This window comes from Oryx dammah, unplaced genomic scaffold, assembly GCF_014754425.2.
Source record: "Oryx dammah isolate SB20612 unplaced genomic scaffold, SCBI_Odam_1.1 HiC_scaffold_21, whole genome shotgun sequence".
In the NCBI taxonomy this organism is placed as follows: domain Eukaryota; kingdom Metazoa; phylum Chordata; class Mammalia; order Artiodactyla; family Bovidae; genus Oryx; species Oryx dammah.
Window position 1 is genome coordinate 15,558,305 of NW_024070205.1, and position 20,361 is coordinate 15,578,665.

The 20,361-nt window shown below is 39.9% G+C and overlaps 1 pseudogene; it reads right to left on the reverse strand.

Annotated features, from left to right (window-relative positions):
* Window positions 1-17,027: 17,027 nt before the first annotated feature.
* On the reverse strand, window positions 17,028-17,891 carry LOC120880465 (annotated as a pseudogene).
* Between the last annotated feature and the right edge of the window lie 2,470 nt (window positions 17,892-20,361).

Here is a 20,361-nt window from a genome sequence, read left to right on the forward strand (position 1 = left end):
GCACAACAGACTACTCCAAAACTGAATGTTTAACTTTCAGCTTCTACATTACATCTCGTGATTTTGTGAGTCAGGAATGCAGGGAGAGCTCAGCTGGGCAATTCTACTACACCATATGGTGTCACGTGGGGTCATTCAATAGTATTCGAGCAGGGGTTGTCTGGTCTGTAGGGTCTAAGGCATTTTCACTCTCATTTTGGTGTCTTCTGGAAAATGGCAGGAAGCTGGGCTCTGTTGGATTCCTCTTCCCCTCTCTGAAGTCTCAGGGCTTCTTCTTGGGGTCTCTCAAGCAGTGTACTTAAGCCTTTTGGCATCCCAGGACTCCAAGAGACCAATGGAGAAGTTGCCAGCCTCTCAAAGAATATCCCAGAACTGGAGTAATGCCATTTCTGCTTTACTATATTGGTCAAGGTGCTCACAGGCCAGCCCAAAATCACAGGCGGAAGGGGAATTAGACTTTACCTCCTAGCGGGAGGAGTGTCAAGGAATTTTAACCCACACGATAGGGGACAATTATTTGTGCGGTTACAGTACCCAAATAGCACTGATGGACAGTACTTTCTAGTGGTGAGAACATAGCCTCTACAGTTGAACTGCCTGGGTTCAAATCCAAGCCTTATGATTTCAGCTATGTGACTTTGTAAGTTTAAAAAAAAATCAAATTTATTTAGATATAATTCATATGCAGTGACATGTATTCACTTTAAGTGTGAATTTCTATAAATTTTGTCAAATTTATATACCTGTATAACTACGAATACTATCACGATAAAGAGCATTTCCATCACCCTAAAATGCTTCCTTGTACTACTTTTCAGCTAACCTGAAACCTCTAATCCGAGCAATCCCTGATCTACTTTCTATCACTATAGATTAGATTTGTCTCTTCTAGAGTTTTATGTAAATGGAATCATATAGTAGGTACTCTTGTATCTAACTTCTTTCACTTGGCATGGTTTTGAGATTCATGCATTTTTTTTCTTTTTTTTTTTGCACATTTCGCTATTCCTTTTCATTTTCCAGATGTATTCCATTATATAGATATACTAGAATTTGTTCATTCATCTATTGATGGACTTATGAGTTATTTCTAATTTAGGGTATTGTGAAAAAACCTGCTAGGAACTTTTGTGTATAAGTATTTGTGTAGACATATGTTTTTACTTTTCTTCAGCAAGTTCCTGTGAGTGGGAATGCTGGGTGTCACTAAATATAGGCTTACCTTAAATTGTGAAGATGTTTTCATAGTGATTTTTATCATACTGCACCCCATACCAATATGAGAGCAGCAGTTGCTCAATAACCTTATCAACACTTAATATTGTCTTTAACCACTCAAATGCATACATATGTGGGTACCACATTATTATTTTAATATGCACTTTCCCATGAGCAGTGATGCTGAGGAGCTTTTTATATGCCACTAACACTTTAATCTTTTGTAAAGAGTCTATTCAAGTTTGGGAGACATGTTTTTTAATTCTTTACATGCTTCAGTCTGCTCATCAGAAAAATAATTGGAAAAAAAAGAAAATGGGATAATTATACATACCACATGGCATCTTTATAAGGATTAAATAAACTAATATATGTAAAAGCAGCTAAACAAATCCTGGAATATAGTATATTAATTTATTACTGTAGCTATAACAAATTACCAGAAACTTAAATGTATAAACAATAAAATTTATTATCTTACGGTTTTATAGGACAAATATTTGACTCAGGTCTCACTGGGTTAAAACTAAATTGCTGTTGAGACTGTGCTCTTTTCGGGAGACTCTGGGTAGAGGGAGTTTTTCTAGCTTCTAAAGGACATTCACATTTCTTGGCTTGTGGGCCCCCTTCCTCTGTCTTAAAAATCAAAAACAATGATCTCTCTGTCTTTCTTTTGCTGTCAGGTCTCTGTTTGACATTCTCCCCTTTTGTATCCTCCTCTTCCACTTTTAAGGAATCCTGTGAGTACATTGGGCCCACCCAAATAACCTGAAATAATCTTCCTAGATGATTATATGATTATCAAACTTAATTCCATCTGCAATCTTAATTCTTCTCTATGTATCATAACATATTCACACCTTCCAGGGATTAGGACACGAGCATCTTTGAAAGCCATTATTCTGCCTACCACACATAGAAAATTAGCCTTTCTTTGTATTATTATTACTAAGACTTGAGTTAAAGAGTTAAAGACTTGCAGAGTTAAAAGGCTTGCATACAAATCCTGGTTTGTCACAGCCATGTGGTATTGGGCAAGTTAATTTCCTTTCTGAATTTCCATTTGCTTAGCTACAGAATTACCAACAATCACATGACCCACCTTTACAGAATTTTCGTGAGGAATGCATAAGACAGGATAAGTAAAAGTGCTATATATCCCACCTGAAGCAAACACATCTGATTTCCAGCTAAAATGGTGAATTAAATGTATAAAGTTATCTTACCTTGCTAGAGAAACTCCACTAAAGTAAAAGAATAAAAATGTGACACCCCCCCCCCCCCCCCCCCGCCAAAAAAAGCCAGCAAATTGCTGAAGCAGAGGATAAAGGGAACAGTGAAGTGGTGACTAAGTTCTAGCAGAAGGAATGTCACTGAGAAAGACACTCCATTGCCTGGCAGACCTCCGGGAAGGGGAAGGCTGAGAGGCACCAGGGGCTGGGGAAGGTGGGGATAGAGCCCTAGGCTGGAGTTAGGGACTGGGGGAAAGCCTGTTAAACTCCTGGCCCTGCTCTGGCCTGGGAGCAGCCAGATGACTACAGGAGGCCAGCAGTTCATTATTTGGAGAAACTGAACCAAAAAAGGTACACAGTGGAGGGAAAAGGAAATAATTCATGGTAGAACACTGGAGGCTCAGCAAGTAGATACATTGCCCGACTCCTTCCACATACAGGGATAGAAACCAGGTTGGAACTGAAAGAATTTTTCCCAGCAGAAACCAAGTGTTCCCAGAGAAAAGACCTTAACAGATGAGTTTCCCTAATAAAAGTTTCATGTGGCCTTCTACTCTGCAATGATATCAACTGCCAGCCAACTTTTTAGTGCCTCACTCCTAAACGTGATTAGTCAGTTCAGGATCACAGACATTTGAAGAAAGTCTTCAATATAAAGGACAGAGAAGAAAACAAATAAATAGGAAGAAAGAACTTGAATGAAAATAGCAAAACAGGGGGCAGAATAGAATGTAAAATAGTTATAGTATACATTCTCAGAGAGAGAAGAAAGATATTGCCTTGATTAGGAAGAACAGTGTACTGTAAAAACACAAAATCAGAGAATAAGAAAGAGCTCTTGGATATTAAATATATAATTACTGAAAGCAGAGCTAAATACTCATCCAGTCTAGTTGGAAGTCAATAGATAATATCAAAATGTATAAATCAATAGGTGCAGTACACAATAAGCATGTTATTGGAAATGTGTAGCAAATATCCAAATAACTAGCTACCCCCAAAGCAAATAGTTTTAATTGGAAGGCTCTGGACTGAAGAACTAGAAGTTAGAAATCAGTGGGGCGTGGATCTGGAAGCTTATTCCACTTTGACTTAAATTTTATTTAGTTCCCTTTGTCTGTGAAAAAAAAAATATTGTAGTAAAATATATGTAGCATAAAACTTACCATTAAAGACATTCAGTTTGTTCACAAGGTTGTGTAACCCTCACCACTATGTCAGTCTCTGAATATTTTCTTTGATCCAAAGGAAATCTGCCTATTAAAAAGTCACCCCATCTCCTCTCCTTCCATTGCCTGGCAACCATCGACCTGCTTTCGGTCTTCATGAATTTGCTGATTCTGGATATTTCCTATAAATGGAATCGAATAATATATGGCCTTTGGAAAGTGTCTTCTTTCACTTAGCACATTTTTAAGGTCCACCCACCCTGTGGCAAGTCCTGGTACTTCACTTCTTCCTGTGACTGAATAATATTCCATTGGTGAATAGACCACGTTTTGTTTTTCCACTCATCAGTTGATGAACATTTGACTTGTTTCTACCTTTTAGCTGTTGTGAATAGTCCTGCTATAAACATCTGTGTGAAGTTTTTGTTGACTACCTGTTTTCAGTTGTTTGGGGTGTGTACCCAGGCGGACAATTCCTGGGTCATGAGCAACTCCATTTTTAACAATGCAAACCCACCAAACTGTTTTCCACAGTGGTTACACCATTTTATATTCCAACCAGCAGTGTGCAAGTGTTCCAACGTCTCCACATTTTCATCCACACTTGTCCATTTGTCTTTTGATGAAACTAAAAATTTACGGAGCTCTCAGTAGAACTAAAAATCATGTTTAGGTAGCACTGTGATAGATCAACAGTATTAAAACAAAACCACAAGGTGATATCATTAATAATAGACATAAGCATTAGAGAAAAGTTTGGGGACTGTTAGAGCCTTACTAGGTATATTAATTTCCTTGCTGCTGTAACAAACTACTACAAACTTAAAGGCTTCACCCAACAGAAAATTGTTCTCTGGAGGTCAAAGTACAAAATGGGTCCTACCTTGCTAAAATCAAGATGTTGATAAGGCTGCGTTCCACTCTGGAGGCTCCAGGGAGAATCCCCTTTCTTGTCTTTACTTCCTTCTCTCCTTCAGCTTCTAGAGATTGTCAGCATTCCTAGACTCTTCTCCGTATTCAAAGCTAGCAGGGTAGCATTTCCTTTCCTCTCTGACCCTCTCCATTTTTACATCTCCTTCCTCTGACTCTGATCCTCCTGCTCTCTTATAAGGACGTTGTGATTACACTGGGCTCACGTGGGTCATCCAAGATCATTTTCCCATCCCCATAGGCTAAACTTAATCCCAGCTGCAAAATCCTTTTGCCATGTAAGTTAAGGTGTTCACAGGTTCTGGGGGTTGAGATGTGGATGTTTTTAGAAGGTTATTATTCAGCCTGCCACACCAGGGAAACCATTGTAAACGAAAGTCTCACATGGAGAAGCAGTCAGAAAGGGCCTTGTCAAGTAGAAAGTGGGAAAGTGATCTGGAGAATTTCTAAACCTCCCAAGCTTTAGTTGTCTAAGGTAAGTTTAGTTTGGTAAAAGGATAAACATGTTATCTACTGTACATTTGTGCAGCTTCAAAAAATGTCAGTTTCTCCATCTAGAGCACTGCTTTCTTTAAAAAAAAAAAAAAAAAGTCTTTTTGGTAGGGGGGCTGTGCTGCATGGCATGTAAGATCTTAGTTCCCTGACCAGGGATAGAACCCGTGTCCCCTACATTGGAAGTCTGGAGTCAACCACCAGACCACCAGGGAAGTCCCCAGACCACCACTCTAGGAATTCCAGTGCCATCATTTTTAAATCAATAAGACCAATATTCACAAGGGCACCATGAAAGGAGAATCAGGGTTCCCTAAGACTCCTGAGTAATGGCAAAGAACTAGATGATTCGGGATGCTGGAAGCCCTTTTGGAGATTTGTAGAAGACCTGTATTGTGTTTTCTTTGCTCAATTCTTTTTTTTTTTTAATTAATTATTTTAATTGGAGGCTAATTACTTTACAATATTGTAGTGGTTTTAGCCATACATTGACATAAATCAGCCATAGGTGTACATGTGTTCCCCATCCTGAACCCCCCTCCCACTTCCCTCCCCATCCCATCCCTCAGGGTCATCCCAGGGCACCAACCCTGAGCGCCCTGTCTCATGCATCGAACCTGGACTGTCGACCTATTTCACATATGGTAATATACATGTTTCAATGCTATTCTCTCAAATCATCCCATTCTTGCATTCTCCCACAGAGTCCAAAAGTCTGTTCTTTACATCTGTGTCTCTTTTGCTGTTTCGCATATAGGGTCATTGTTACCATCTTTCTAAATTCCATATATGTGGGTTAATATACTGTATTGGTGTTTTTCTTTCTGACTTACTTCACTCTGTATAATAGGCTCCAGTTTCATCCTCCTCATTAGAACTGATTCAAATGCATTCTTTTTAATAGCTGGATAATATTCCATTAAAGTGGTCTTAGACCTATTGACCCTTCTAGCCAGGAAAGCAAATGAAAAAAAGCAGGTTTTATCAGGGGCTCCAGAATTCATTTCCATAACTAACACCTCTAGAAGAATATCCCATCCACCTACAATTTCTTTTCATCTCATTTATTTTTGTTAGAGAGTGTAATATAGACTTGGCACATGGCTCCTTCTCAAGAAATCCTTAAAGAAAATAACACTCCTCCCGCCCAATAACCTTATAAATGCATGCTAATATTGTCATTAGAAGAATATTGTTTTAACATGTATAAATGGTAGAGATATGTCACAACAATTGGATCTTTTATTGAAAAAGTTACCATATAATTTTGGCAAATAGATGAGCTAGATAATATTCTAAAATGTGTAGTCAGGGTTTAAATGGCTGAAAAACTGATGTCTAATGAAGATTTGTTATTGAAGGAAAGGAGGAGCCCAGAGAGTGCACACAGAATTGCTAACAGGACAGTGTCAAAACAAGCATTCATGAGGGCTGATTGAGAATCCACAGGATGAAACAAGCAGACACAGGCTTTTGTGGGTGCCTGTGATTTAACAGCGATAGGGGAATTGGGTCTGGCGTAAGAGACAAAGGCTGCTTCAGAAGGTAAAAATGAATAGTTCAAATCAGGAATTTAAAAATAATATTCCTGCCAAAGATCCCTTTGGTGATTTTTCAAAACAAGAAAAATGTAACATGTTTGCATTCATGCCATCTGAGAAATTAAATCCCAATTCGTTTGTCTTCTATTTTCTGCCAAGTCATCAGTTTTCTTTTGTTTCCTTTTGGTAGAATGAACAAGTCCTCAAATGCTGTGAACTCCATCCTGATGCAAACTCGATTCTCAAAGAAAAGAAACTCACTCTCTCTTTGTCCTCCAATAACCTGACCCATCTACTATTTTTTACCTCTTAGCCCTGATAATACTTCAACTCTTGATTTGAATTTTCTTCACCTTGTACATATTCTAAGTAAACTCAGAGCTGTCTGCGTTTGGTTTGCTAGTCACAGTCCAATTCTGGTGACCCCGCTGAGCCACACCTCAAATTTCCATTTATTCATACATCAAATTGCTTCTAGGGGTATGACATTTTGGACGTGATTAGAAGGCCAAGTGAAAAATACTTAACAATGTCACATGATAAGGCCACTTGGACAAAAGGACTTTGTACGTGTGACTTCACACAATGGGAAATCATGAACTTTTTCTCACCCTTTAAGTGGCACCGAGCCAGAATAAACTTAGAAACTACCCTCTGCCATGGTTCTGGAAATCTTTTCAGTTCTGACATCTGGAGTTTTTATACTATAATATAAATTAACATTGGGAATAATTCATTATTTTTCATGGACTAAAACAAAATCTTGTAGAACACTATTCTCTTACATGCTATAAATCTCATTTACTACTAACAATTTCATTGTTTATGCAATATTTTGTCACACATGGGAATATATGTAAAAGATAAGAGCATACCAGAGTAATAAGAATGGAAAAAACAAGAGATCTAGATTTAAATTCATTGTTCATTTAAATGAATATCGATTTTTCAGAAAAAAGTGTTTTTTTAAAAGACGTAAAAAAATTATTTCTGAAACCCCTGCTGTATGCTCTGAATTGTGCTGGCCTTATGGGGAATATGGGCGCTGACACAGCATAGAACCTACTTTCAAGGAGGTTGGTCTTGTAGAAAGAGGCAGCATAATAAAATTAAGAAAGAATGGAAACCTGCAATTTGATTTATGATGTCAGGTATTTTATGCACTTTATCTCTTGTATTCACAACAATCTTGCAAAGAGGATATTAATTTTCCCCAATGTATTGGCTTGGCCAAAAGTTTGTTTGGGTTTTTCCATAGGAGCGTCTGGAAAATCCTGCACTTTTTGGTGGACCTAATATATGTAAGGAAGCAGCGGTTCAGGAAGGTGAAGTGATTTGCCTGGGGTCACTCAGCCAGTAAATTGCCAAAGCAGGATTCACAGTCAGATGTTTCTAACTTTAGAGAACCAAGTGATTTCCACTGTGCTCCACCACCTCATATTTCTAGTGTATTAATCTGTTTCCTAGAATAAGTCACTCAGTCATCCCATGCTTTAGTTTCTTAGACTATAAAATGCAGAGGTTTCTTTCCTCGACTTTCATTCTATATCATCTTGAGACCAACCTATGAGGCACTGCAAGAGCAATCCCAGACAGAGGTCTAGGTGGGCTTGCCAACCTCCGCCCTCGGGCCATCAGAGTGTCCTGTGTTCAATGGGAGATGCACGGATTGGAGCAGTTGGGCCCTGAAGGAAAGTAGGATTTGGATGGGCAGAGAGGATGCAGAGGGTTTTGCAGACGGAGAGCAAGTCAGGGTAAAAGTAAGGAGCCAGAGCCAGGAGGCATGCTGGCCTGTTTGCTGGATAGTGATGGGATGGAGAGATTGGCATGTGAGGGGCCTATTGTGCAGTGTGTGTTGGGGAGGGGATTTGTTGGGTCAAGATGAAGAAGGCCCTTGAATACTAGGTGTCGTTCTCCACTGGAAAGGCTCAGAGAACAGTTTCAAGACTTTGGCAAATCCCTGTGCCACTACTCACTGCCTCAGATCTTGAACATGATAAGTCAGTGGGCTGAGGAGTTCAGATCCTGTAATGGAAAAGAGAACCCGGATTCAGAAGTATTAATTATTTGCTAGTGCGTAGCAAGTAATAGGGCTCGCAAATTCATGGTAAAGGAATGAATGATGTCTGAGAGGCAGGCAGATTTATTTAATTTTCCTGGAGGGTTAATCCAGAGCTACCTATATCACTTGGTTCTCTTAGGCAAACTCTCTGAGACCCCTACATGTGAGAGAGGGGCCTGGATGAGGCACTTTGCGTGACTGTGGATATCTTTCCTCTGCGTTAAGTGACTGGCCATTTAGAGGCTCAATCTGGGGCAGGACTGATAACAGCCAGGCTCTAGCCAGCCTGGCCAAAGGACCTGTCAGTCAGTCAGTCAGTTCAGTCGCTCAGTCGTGTCCGACTCTTTGCGACCCCATGAATCACAGCACGCCAGGCCTCCCTGTTCATCACCAACTCCCGGAGTTCACTCAGACTCATGTCCATCGAGTCCATGATGCCATCCAGCCATCTCATCCTCGGTCGTCCCCTTCTCCTCCTGCCCTCAATCCCTCCCAGCATCAGAGTCTTTTCCAATGAGTCAACTCTTCACATGAGGTGACCAAAGTACTGGAGTTTCAGCTTTAGCATCAGTCCTTCCAAAGAAATCCCAGGGCTGATCTCCTTCAGAATGGACTGGTTGGATCTCCTTGCAGTCCAAGGGATTCTCAAGAGTCTTCTCCAACACCACAGTTCAAAAGCATCAGTTTTTTGGCACTCAGCTTTCTTCACAGTCCAACTCTCACATCCATACATGACCACTGGAAAAACCATAGCCTTGACTAGATGGACCTTTGTTGGCAAAGTAATGTCTCTGCTTTTCAATATGCTATCTAGGTTGGTCATAACTTTTCTTCCAAGGAGTAAGCGTCTTTTAATTTCATGGCTGCAATCACCATCTGCAGTGATTTTGGAGCCCCAAAAAATAAAGTCTGACACTGTTTCCACTGTTTCCCCATCTATTTGCCATGAAGTGATGGGACCAGATGCCATGATCTTCATTTTCTGAATGTTGAGCTTTAAGCCAACTTTTTCACTGTCCACTTTCACTTTCATCAAGAGGCTTTTTAGTTCCTCTTCACTTTCTGCCATAAGGGTGGTTTCATCTGCATATCTGAAGTTACTGATATTTCTCCCGGCAATCTTGATTCCAGCTTGTGCTTCTTCCAGCCCAGCGTTTCTCATAATGTACTCTGCATGTAAGTTAAATAAGCAGGGTGGGTGACAATATACAGCCTTGACGTACTCCTTTTCCTATTTAGAACCAGTCTGTTGTTCCATGTCCAGTTCTAACTGTTGCTTCCTGACCTGCATATAGGTTTCTCAAGAGGCAGGTCCCATAAGTGCTCAGTAGCATAAAGTGCCACTGTTTAAGAATGATAGGAACCATGGTTACCCCGTCAGAAGGCAGTGGAGGAGAATTAAATGTGGACCAGCTTGTTCTTTAGGATTACCACCATGCAAGGGAATGTTTGAGACTAGAAGCCACAAAGATTCAAAAGCAAAAACAAAATATTTATGTTGATGTAACTGAACAATGGTTATCTGAGGCAACACTGAAATACAACTGTGAAGTAAACAGATCAAATCCCTGAGCTCATGGAGCTTCCTTTGTAGTGGAAAAAGACAGATAATAAATAAAAATGATTTTTCAAAATACAAGGTCAGTTTATCTTAACATATTATATCCTTTGCCAATGGTTTTGAAAGCCTCCTCTGTCATATATTAACTTTCCATGTATCTGTAGTTCTACAAACAATATTCTGTTTCCTATTTCTATTTGCTTAGTTTTGCCTACATTCTTGATTACTACAATTTTTTATTTTAAATTAATTTTTATGGAGTACAGTTGCTTTACAATGTTGTGTTAGTTTCTGCTGTGCAGCAAAGTGAATCAGCTATATGTATGCTGCTGCTGCTGCTAAGTCGCTTCAGTCGTGTCCGACTCTGTGCGACCCCATATATGGCAGCCCACCTGGCTCCCCTGTCCCTGGGATTCTCCAGGCAAGAACACTGGAGTGGATTGCCATTTCCTTCTCCAATGCATGAAAGTGAAAAGTGAAAGTGAAGTCGATCAGTCGTGTCCAACTCTTCGTGACTCCATGGACTGTAGCCTACCAGGCTCCTCCATCCATGGGATTGTCCAGGCAAGAGTACTGGAGTGGGGTGCCATTGCCTTCTCCGAGTTATATGTATATGTATATCTTTTCTTTTCAAGATCTCCTTCCCATTTAGGTCACCACAGAGCACTGAGTAGAGTTCCCTGTGCTATATAGTAGATTCTCATTAGTTATCTATATTATACATAGTAGTGTATATATGTCAATCGCAATCTCCCAGTTCACTCCCCCTACTCTCCGTGGTATCCATATGTTTGTTTTCTACATCTGTGTCTCTATTTCTGCTTCGCAAATAAGTTCATCTGTACCATTTTTCTAGATTCTACATATGAGTGTTAATACATTATATTTGTTTTTCTCTTTCTGACTTACTTCATTCTGTATGACATCTCTAGGTCTAGCCACATCTCTGCAAATGGCACTATTTCATTCCTTTTCATGGCTGAATAATATTCCATTATATATATATAATATATATATGCATGTATGTATAGGTACATACATATACGCGCGCGTGTGTGTGTGTGTGTGTGTAATTCAGGTTTTTCTGTAAGAACCAATTTTTTGGCCAACCCAATATGTACCACATCTTCTTAACCGTTCCTCTGTTGTTGAACATTTAGGCTGCTTCCACATCCTGGCTATTGTAAATAGTGCTGCAATGAACTTTGGGATGCAGGTATCTTTTTGAATTATGGTTTTCTCCAGGTGTATGCCCAGGAATTGGATTACTGGGTCCTGTGGTAGTTCTATTTTTAGTTTTCTCAGGAACCTCCATACTGTTCTCCATAGTGGCTATAGCAATTTACACTCCCACCAACAGTGTAAGAGGATTCCCCTTTCTCCATATCCTCTCCAGCATTTATTGATTGTAGATTTTTTGATTACAGCCACTCTGACCAATGTGAGGTCACCATACCTCACTGTAGTTTTGATTTGCATTTCTCTAAAAATCAACAATTTTTCATGTGTTTGCTGGCTGTAGATTTAGAGTAAACTTTGATACATGATACAGCAAGCCTCCCAAATTAATTTTCTGCAAAAGTGCCTTAGCTAGCTTCATTCCATATTCCCCAGTATAAATTTTAGAATCAATTTGTCAAATCCCATGAAAACTCCCTATTGGCTTTTGATTGGACTTGCATTACATTTATAGAAGCATCTGCCTGCAATGTGGGAGGCCTGGGTTTGATCCCTGGGTTGGGAAGATCCCCTGGAGAAGGAAATGGCAACCCACTCCAGTACTCTTGCCTGGAAAATTCCATGGACCGAGGAGCCTGGTAGGCTACAGTCCATGGGTCGAAAAGAGTCGGACATGACTGAGTGACTTCACTTTCACTTTCACTTTGGGAAGAAAAAATGTGATTCTTGTAAATTTCTCTGTTCTTATATCTTTAATATCTTTATTATATTTTATAATATTCTTCCTAAAGCTCTTGCACACCTTTTATTAGATTTAGTCTTTTAATTTGTATTGCTATCATTGATGATACTGACTTTAAGACTATATTCTCTAAAGGTTTATTACTGCTATACTATAGGAATGCAATTTATATTAATATTGACTTTTTTAATCTATCAACTAACTTTGCTAAATGCAAATATTAATTTTGATACTTTTTGAGCAGATTCTCTCAGATGTTCTATGTAGATAACTTTATCATTTTAAAGTGTTTCACTTGGTGATTTTGTTCACAAGGGGACAGTTGGCCATGTCTGGAGACATTTTTATTGGTCCCAACTGAGAGCATGAAATTTTTGTAGTTGTTTGCTAAAAATTATTTAGTGAACTCCTACCATGTATTAGGCCCTGTTTGAGAAGCTGTGTATTCAGAGCTAATCAAAACAAATATGTTCCTACCCACTGCAAAATTTAGAGTTTAGTTTATACGTTGCAAACAGAAAATAGAATTCCTTTCAAAGTCTTTATGGAAATTCAGAAAGCACAGAAAGTGATCATATAAGAGAACAAACTAAAAACTGACAAAATTCAAAAAGGCAAAATTTATATAACATATATTCTTTTACCACTATGCTATGAACACAGAAATCAATATAAAAATATTTAACGAAACAAGCAACTCCTTGCCAACTGGAGATCATGAATCCTTAAATGATTTATGCATTTTTTTTTAAAAAGGATACAAATAAGTCAACCTAAGACTTAAGAAATTAGAAAAAGAATATAAAAGGAACCATAAGCATGACAGAAGTAATTAACATAAAAGTGAAAGTGAAAGTGAAGTCGCTTAGTCGTGTCTGACTCTTTGCGACCCCATGGACTGTATCAGCCCTATCAGGCTCCTCCATCCATGAGATTTTCCAGGCAAGAGTGCTGGAGTGGACTGCCATTGCCTTCTCCAGGGGATCCTCCTGACCCAGGGATGGAACCTGGGTCTCCCGCATTGCAGGCAGATGCTTTACCGTCTGAGCCACCAGGAGACATTAATTACTTATAAAACAAACAAACAAAAAAATAGTGGAACTGACAAATTTTGAAAGTTTCTTATTTGAAAAACACTAGATATCACCAACTCGATGGGCATGAGTTAGAGCAAGCTCTGGGACTTGATGATGGACAGGGAAGCCTAGCGTGCTGCAGTCCATGGGGTCACAAACAGTCAGAAAGGACTGAACGACTGAACTGAACTGAACTAATTGAGACAAAGGAAGGGAAAAGAGTAATTTTATGGCACAGAAACTGACAAACACTACCTAAGCCAGGTGATCTAACTCAACAGTAACAATGATGTCATGTTGACAATATATAACCACGAATGATGTGATGAGAGTGACACTTTCTCTCTCTGGTCCTTGTCACTCAAACTCATCATCTCAGCCTAGTCATGAGAAAAATCCCAACTGAGGGGCATGTAAAATACTATCTGAGCTATATTCTTCGGACTGTCAAAGTCATCCAAAACATGGTCTGAGAAACCGTCACAACCAAGAGGAGCCAAAGGAGACAGGACAACTAAATGTAATATGGGAAGCTAGATGCCCTTCTGGAACAGATAGAGAGCACACAGTAAAAATGAAGGAAATCTGAAAAAAGAAAGTATGGACTTTAGTTAATAATAAGGTGTCTTATAGGTTCATTAATTGTGACAAATGTACCATCCTAATGTAAGATAGTAACAACAGGGGAAACTGGATGGGGCGTATGGAAATTCTATAGTATCTTTGCCATTTTCCTGTCAGTCTAAAACTATGTTTGTGTCCTACTGCTGCTGTAACAAATTATCACAGACCTATTGGCTTAAAATAATGCAAACTTTAAAAGTCCTGGAGGTCAGAAGTCCAAAATGAGTCTTATTGTTTAGTTTCTAGGTTGTGTCTGACTCTTTGTGACTCCATGGACTGTAGCCCACCAGGTTCCTCTGTCCATGGAATTCTCCAGGCAAGAATACTAGAGTGGGTTGCCATTTCCTTCTTCAGAGGATCTTCCTGACCTAGGGATCAAACCCATGTCTCCTGCATTGGCAGGTGAATTCTTTATCACTGAGACACCAGGGAATCTTAGAGGGGTGAAAATCAAGGAGCTGGCAGGGCTGGTTCCTTCTGGAGGCTCGAGAGGCAACTCCATTCCTTGTCTTTTCCAGCTTCTATAGACTGCTAGCATTCATTGACTTGTGGCCACATCAATCTCTTATGTTGTCATATCACTTTCTCCTCTGTCTGACTTTCTTGGACCCCTCTTATAAGGACCCTGTGATTATATAGGGCCCACCGGGATAATCCAGAATAATCTCCCCATCATAAAAATCCTTAATTTAACCACACTTTGAAAAGTACCTATGACCATATAACATTCACAGGTTCTGGAGGTTAGGACATTGACGTTTTGTGGGGTTATTATTCAGCTTACTTTGCTACTTATCTAAGAGTTTCCCAGGTAGCACTAGTGGTAATAGCATATCCAAAAGCAGAGACATTACTTTGCCGACTAAGGTCCGTCTAGTCAAGGCTATGGCTTTTCCTGTGGTCATGTATGGATGTGAGAGTTGGACTGTGAAGAAGGCTGAGCACTGAAGAATTGATGCTTTTGAACTGTGGTGTTGGAGAAGACTCTTGAGAGTCCCTTGGACTGCAAGGAGATCCAACCAGTCCATTCTGAAGGAGATCAGCCCTGGGATTTCTTTGGAAGGAAGGATGCTAAAGCTGAAACTCCAGTACTTTGGCCACCTCATGCGAAGAGTTGACTCATTGGAAAAGACTCTGATGCTGGGAGGGATTGGGGGCAGGAGAAGAAGGGGACGACCGAGGATGTGATGGCTGGATGGCATCACTGACTCAACGAATGCGAGTCTGAGTGAACTCCGGGAGTTGGTGATGGACAGGGAGGCCTGGCGTGCTGCGATTCATGGGGTCGCAAAGAGTCGGACACGACTGAGTGACTGAACTGAACTGAACTAGTGGTAAAGAACCTGCCTGCCAATGCAGGGAACAGAAGAGACGTGGGTTCGATTGCTGGGTTGGAAAGATCCTCTGGAGGAGGGCACAGCAACCTGCTCCTGTATTCTTTCCTGGAGAATCTCATGTGCAGAGGAGCCTGGTGGGCTACAGTTGATAAGGTTGCAACATCAGACATGACTGAAGTGACTTAGCACACATACATGCACACTACTCTAAAATTAAGAGCTTATTTTCAAAACCCAACAAATATTTAGAAACAAAAGTGAGCACACAATTAAATACCAAAGACTAATAGGAAATATAACAAAAGATATAAAATATCTTTATATGGAGATTTTAAAATATAAGAGAGTATCAACCTTGGTCACGTAATAGATAAGGCATTGGCCTCCTAAAATATAAGAGAATAGTACATATGACTATGAAGTTATATATTTCATTATCTAGAAGAAATACATGATTTCCTGGGGCAACAAGGTGTTAAGGAAAAAAATATCAGAAAAAGACACAGGCACAGCTGGAAAATCTTGTCACAGAAGTCTTCAGGACAGGATGTTTTTATAATGACCATCATTTCTACTTATTCAGGGTTACTAAGTAATGGACAGAGCTGGAATTCAAACCAGCATTTGTCTGGCTTTAAACCCCATGTACTTTCACAGCGTCATTTTGTCTCCTGTGCATACATGAATCAGTCTTTTCATTCTTTCAAGAAACAGATTTTTTCTATTCTATATAATCTGTTCCAGAACATGGAAAGCTACTTAACTCATTTTTAACTCTTCAAAACTATGTAGCAGAGCCTAGAGAGACAGGCTCCTCTCTCAAGCTATATAATCTTAGCCTCAGTTCCTTATCTGCAAAATATATGTAATGCTGTATTTCATTTGTAAATGTTGTAAGAAAACACAGGCGAAAATGTGGTATTTGAAACATTGTATGAGTGTACAAAATGATCACAACTGCTCTTATTATTATTAAAGCCTAACAAAGACAGGATAAGAAGAAAAGGACCCATATATTTAAAAACTCTAAATAATGTAATAGCCAATGGGACTCAAAAAACTATTTGGAAAGAATAATCTAACACAACCAAGTAGAAGCTATCAGTTTTTGTTTTTTTTTTAATAATCTTATTTATTTATGGCAGTGCTGGGTCTTTGTTGCTGCGAGTACTTTTCTCTAGTTGCAGCAAGCACAGGCTGCTCTCTAGTTTCAGGGCGCAGTCTTCTCGCTGCGGTAGCTTCTCTTGTTGAAGAGCACATGCTCTATTGTGTGTGGGCTTCAGTAGTTTGGGGCTCCCAGGCTCTAGAGCAGAGGCTCAACAGTTGCGGCAAGGGCTGGTTGCCCTGAGGCATGTGGGAACTTCCCGGATCAGGGATCGAACTCGTGTCTCCTGCATTGGCAGGTAGATTCTTAACCATGGAGCCACCAGAGAAGCCCCAGTTTGGCTTAATATTAGAAAATTCTTATCTTATCATATTGAGAGGTCAAATTAAAAAAAAATTCATAAGATCGTTAGTTTTTGAAAGGCGTTGATAAAATATTGCAGTCATATCATTTTTTGCTGTTTTTCTTGTATGAAAAAGGATCCCAATATCAAGGTGTAGGGAAGAGGAGAACAAGGGACATACCCCTTTGTGTAAGGACACAGCGGAGCAGAAGAAGGATAAGCCTCAAAAAGAGGGGCCTGAGAGGAATGTCATTAAGGCAGCAAAATAGTCTGTAAAAAGTTGGAGAAGGAGTCTCCACAGCCTCAGAGATGAAGACAGAAGTCACCTTCTCAGTGGGGGTCTCTTCACTCAAGTGTTCAAAGGAAGGGAAATGTCCGTGTCTCTCCTCTTGGTTCTGTTACAGCCATTTTGTTGTTCACTCGGGGTCACCTTCTGCCTTGCGTGGATAAGAATGTTGTGAGGCTTGGGACGCAGAGTCCCTTGTGGGGGTTAAAAGTCAGCATTTCCAGCAGCAGCTGTGCTCCAGACTCCTCTGTCTCAGGTACAACTGGGAGGGGCCCCCGGGGGGAAAAAGGCTCCCGGGCATAGAGACACGTTTCGAGGCCAGTCGTCCTTTGGGGGCCATTCAATCAGGTCAAAGATTCTGCCTGTCTGGTCAGCTTCAGAGGGTCTCTGCGAAGATACAGCCAACGCACCACACGTCCACAGGTGTTGCATAGGTAGATTTGAAAAGGACTTTTGGAGTTCATGGTACCAGAGTGTTAACAACCACAGGTATAGAGCTGCCTAGTAGCTGTAGATTCTGGCCAGGCCAAAGTCAGCCAGCCTGACTGTCCCACCACTTGTCACCCGAATGTTCTCTGGCTTCAGGTGAACGATGCTGCTGGCAGGAAGGAAATCCAGGCCTCTTAGAAACTGGGGCATCAGGTTCCTGATGGTCTCCACTGGCAAGCCTGGTGGGGTGCCTCGTCCAGATATGTCCTTAGGTCTTGGCTCACATGCTCACACGCCAGGGTCACGTTGGCCTCCCAGTCATTTTAGGCGGTGGCACTGACTCCATCAGCCGGACAACACTGGGAGGCTCAAGAGCCTCCAGACACGGCAGTAAGCCCACCTTACCAGCTGTGCTGATGGGCAGGCCTCCTGCAGCACTCCTCCACTGGGGACTCTTACGCTCTTGAGGGCCACAAAATGGCCACTGTGGGGATCACGGCCTTGTACGCTGTCCCATCGGCCCTGACACCAATTCAGCCATTGGCTCATATGGAGGGGTAGCCATTCTCAGACCACAGGAGACACTTGCGCGTCTCTGGAGGTCGGGAGCTACTCGGGTGGCAGGTTATCTGCATCCTGGAGCTGGTTTCTGCAGCACCATACATGTCAGGTCTGTCCTGGGTCGCTGGACGGTACCAGCCCAGCCATAGACAGAGGCCACAGGCTAGAGCGGCCCCCTTTACCCTACCTTCACTGTATGACCAACTGCCCTACTAATCATTTCTAATGAGAAAAATCTTTTTGTTATCTATATAAGGATAATTCCTTAACACATTATGGAACATTTTCATATTGACAACTCATTTAACTTATTAGGAAAATACAAACGGAGACATTTCCATTAACATCAGGAACAAGCCAACAATGTCTTCTCTCCTACCTACAGTTAATTATTATTTTATAAGTTTTGGTTGTAGCAGAAGAACAAAAATAAGAAGTGTGATTACCAGAAAAAGAAAAACAAAGTTATCGTTGTTCGCAGCTGATATCATCATATATCTAGAAAACCCTAGAGAACCAGCTAAAAAATAATTATAAGCGACTCTGGCAAGATGAATAAATATAAGTGTCAATGGATTTCAAACACACCAGGCACAATCAGAAAGTATAATGAGGAATGAAACTCTTTCACAATAGTAACAGGAATACAAAACACCTAGAAATACAAGCTTAATAAAAAATATGTCAGACCTTTGTGAAAAATGCCATAGAATTATACCAAGAAGCATAAAATAAGGCTTAAATAAATAGGAAGCCATGCAGTGTGTCTGTGTGGACTATTATAAATATATCAGTTTTATCCACATTAATTTTTAAGTTTAATGTAACCCAACACATTCTCAATGGGATTTTTTTCTTCAGTAGTTTTTCTGGAGGAATAGGTATGTAAGAATTTGTTGCTGTTGTTGTTTAGTAGCTCAGTCATGACCAACTCTGCCTCCCCGAGGACCGCAGCATGCCAGGCTTCCCTGTCCTTCACCATCTCCCAGAGTTTGCTCAAACTCATGTCTATTGAATTGGTGATGCCACCCAACCATCTCATCTTCTGTTGTCCCCTTCTCTTCCTGCCTTCAATCCTTTCCAGCAGGGAAAGACTTCTCAGTCTTTCTAATGGGTCAGCTCTTCACATCAGGTGGCCAAGGTATTGAAACTTTAGCTTCAGCATCACATAAGAATAGCAAAAGAAAAGTTGGAAAAGAAAGCTAATGAGGAAGGCTGAACTTGTTCTACCAGGTAGAAGGTATACTGCTGAGCTACAGTAGTGGTGCTTGTATGGATCAATAAGAGAGACACCCTATGATGTACAATGGCTTGAGATGCTATACAGGTGACATCAGAACAAAGTAAGGGACAGATTACTCAATAAATGACATATGGAAGACATTAGACTAGGTCTTTACCGTATCCCATATGTCACACACAGTAATCAATTCTAGAGATGTCTGTATAAACAATGTATATAGCAAATCAAACAACACAAATATTAGAAGCAAATAAATGACTCACAGATGAAGAAACCTTTCAGCAAGAGCAATAGAATTGGTGACATAAAGTCTTAAACATTGTATATTAAAACTATCATTTCTTAAACAAAAAAAAATACCATGGACACATTGAAATGACAATGCTGGAAAAATGTCTACCACTGATGATAGGCAAAGAGGTAACATTTTTTTCTAAGTGTTTTTATAAATCTGCAAAATACAAACATGTCTATAGAAAAAAAACTGGATTAAAAGACACAGGAAAGAGGAATTATAGATGTTCAACAAAAATGGGGGAAAGTTCAGCTTTCCTGATAATCTCACAAATCTAAATATCATTTTATTTTATTAGAAAATTTTATTGAGTATAGTTGATTTATAATGTATTAGCTTCAGGTCTACAGCAAAGTGAATCAGTTATAAATATATTCACTTTTTTCTAGATTCTTTTCCCATATAGGTAATTGCAGGGTAAAGCTCCCTGTGCTATACAATAGGTCTTTATTAGTTATCTATCTTATTAAACATCATTTTAAACTTATTTAATTGTCAGCTCAGGGTGAGAGATGGTCAGGTGATGGATCCTGTCAAGTAACCTGGAAGGAATGTTTAGTATTACCACTTCCTGGGAGGTATTTGGCTATATATTTCAGAAGCCTAAAAACTTCTGGTTATTTAGCCCAAGGATTCTTCTTCTAGAATCCTGTCATTAGAAATTAGAAAGAGATATGGACAATACTTTTTGCACAAGGATGTTCTTTACTTTCTATTTATGATATAAAAAACTGGAACTAAGTTAAATGAAAAATTGTACTGGAGTGGTGGGTTATCATACACTGAAGCTTCTGAAAATTTCTGATTTTTGAAGAACTTAAAGACATGCAAATGTTCACAACATAATTTTAAAATAAAAGTATAGAATTCAAAAGTGCATCCTCGAGAACTTAGCTCTAGAATTTAGGGTAGGGTGTTTCAACTGGAATCTTTACT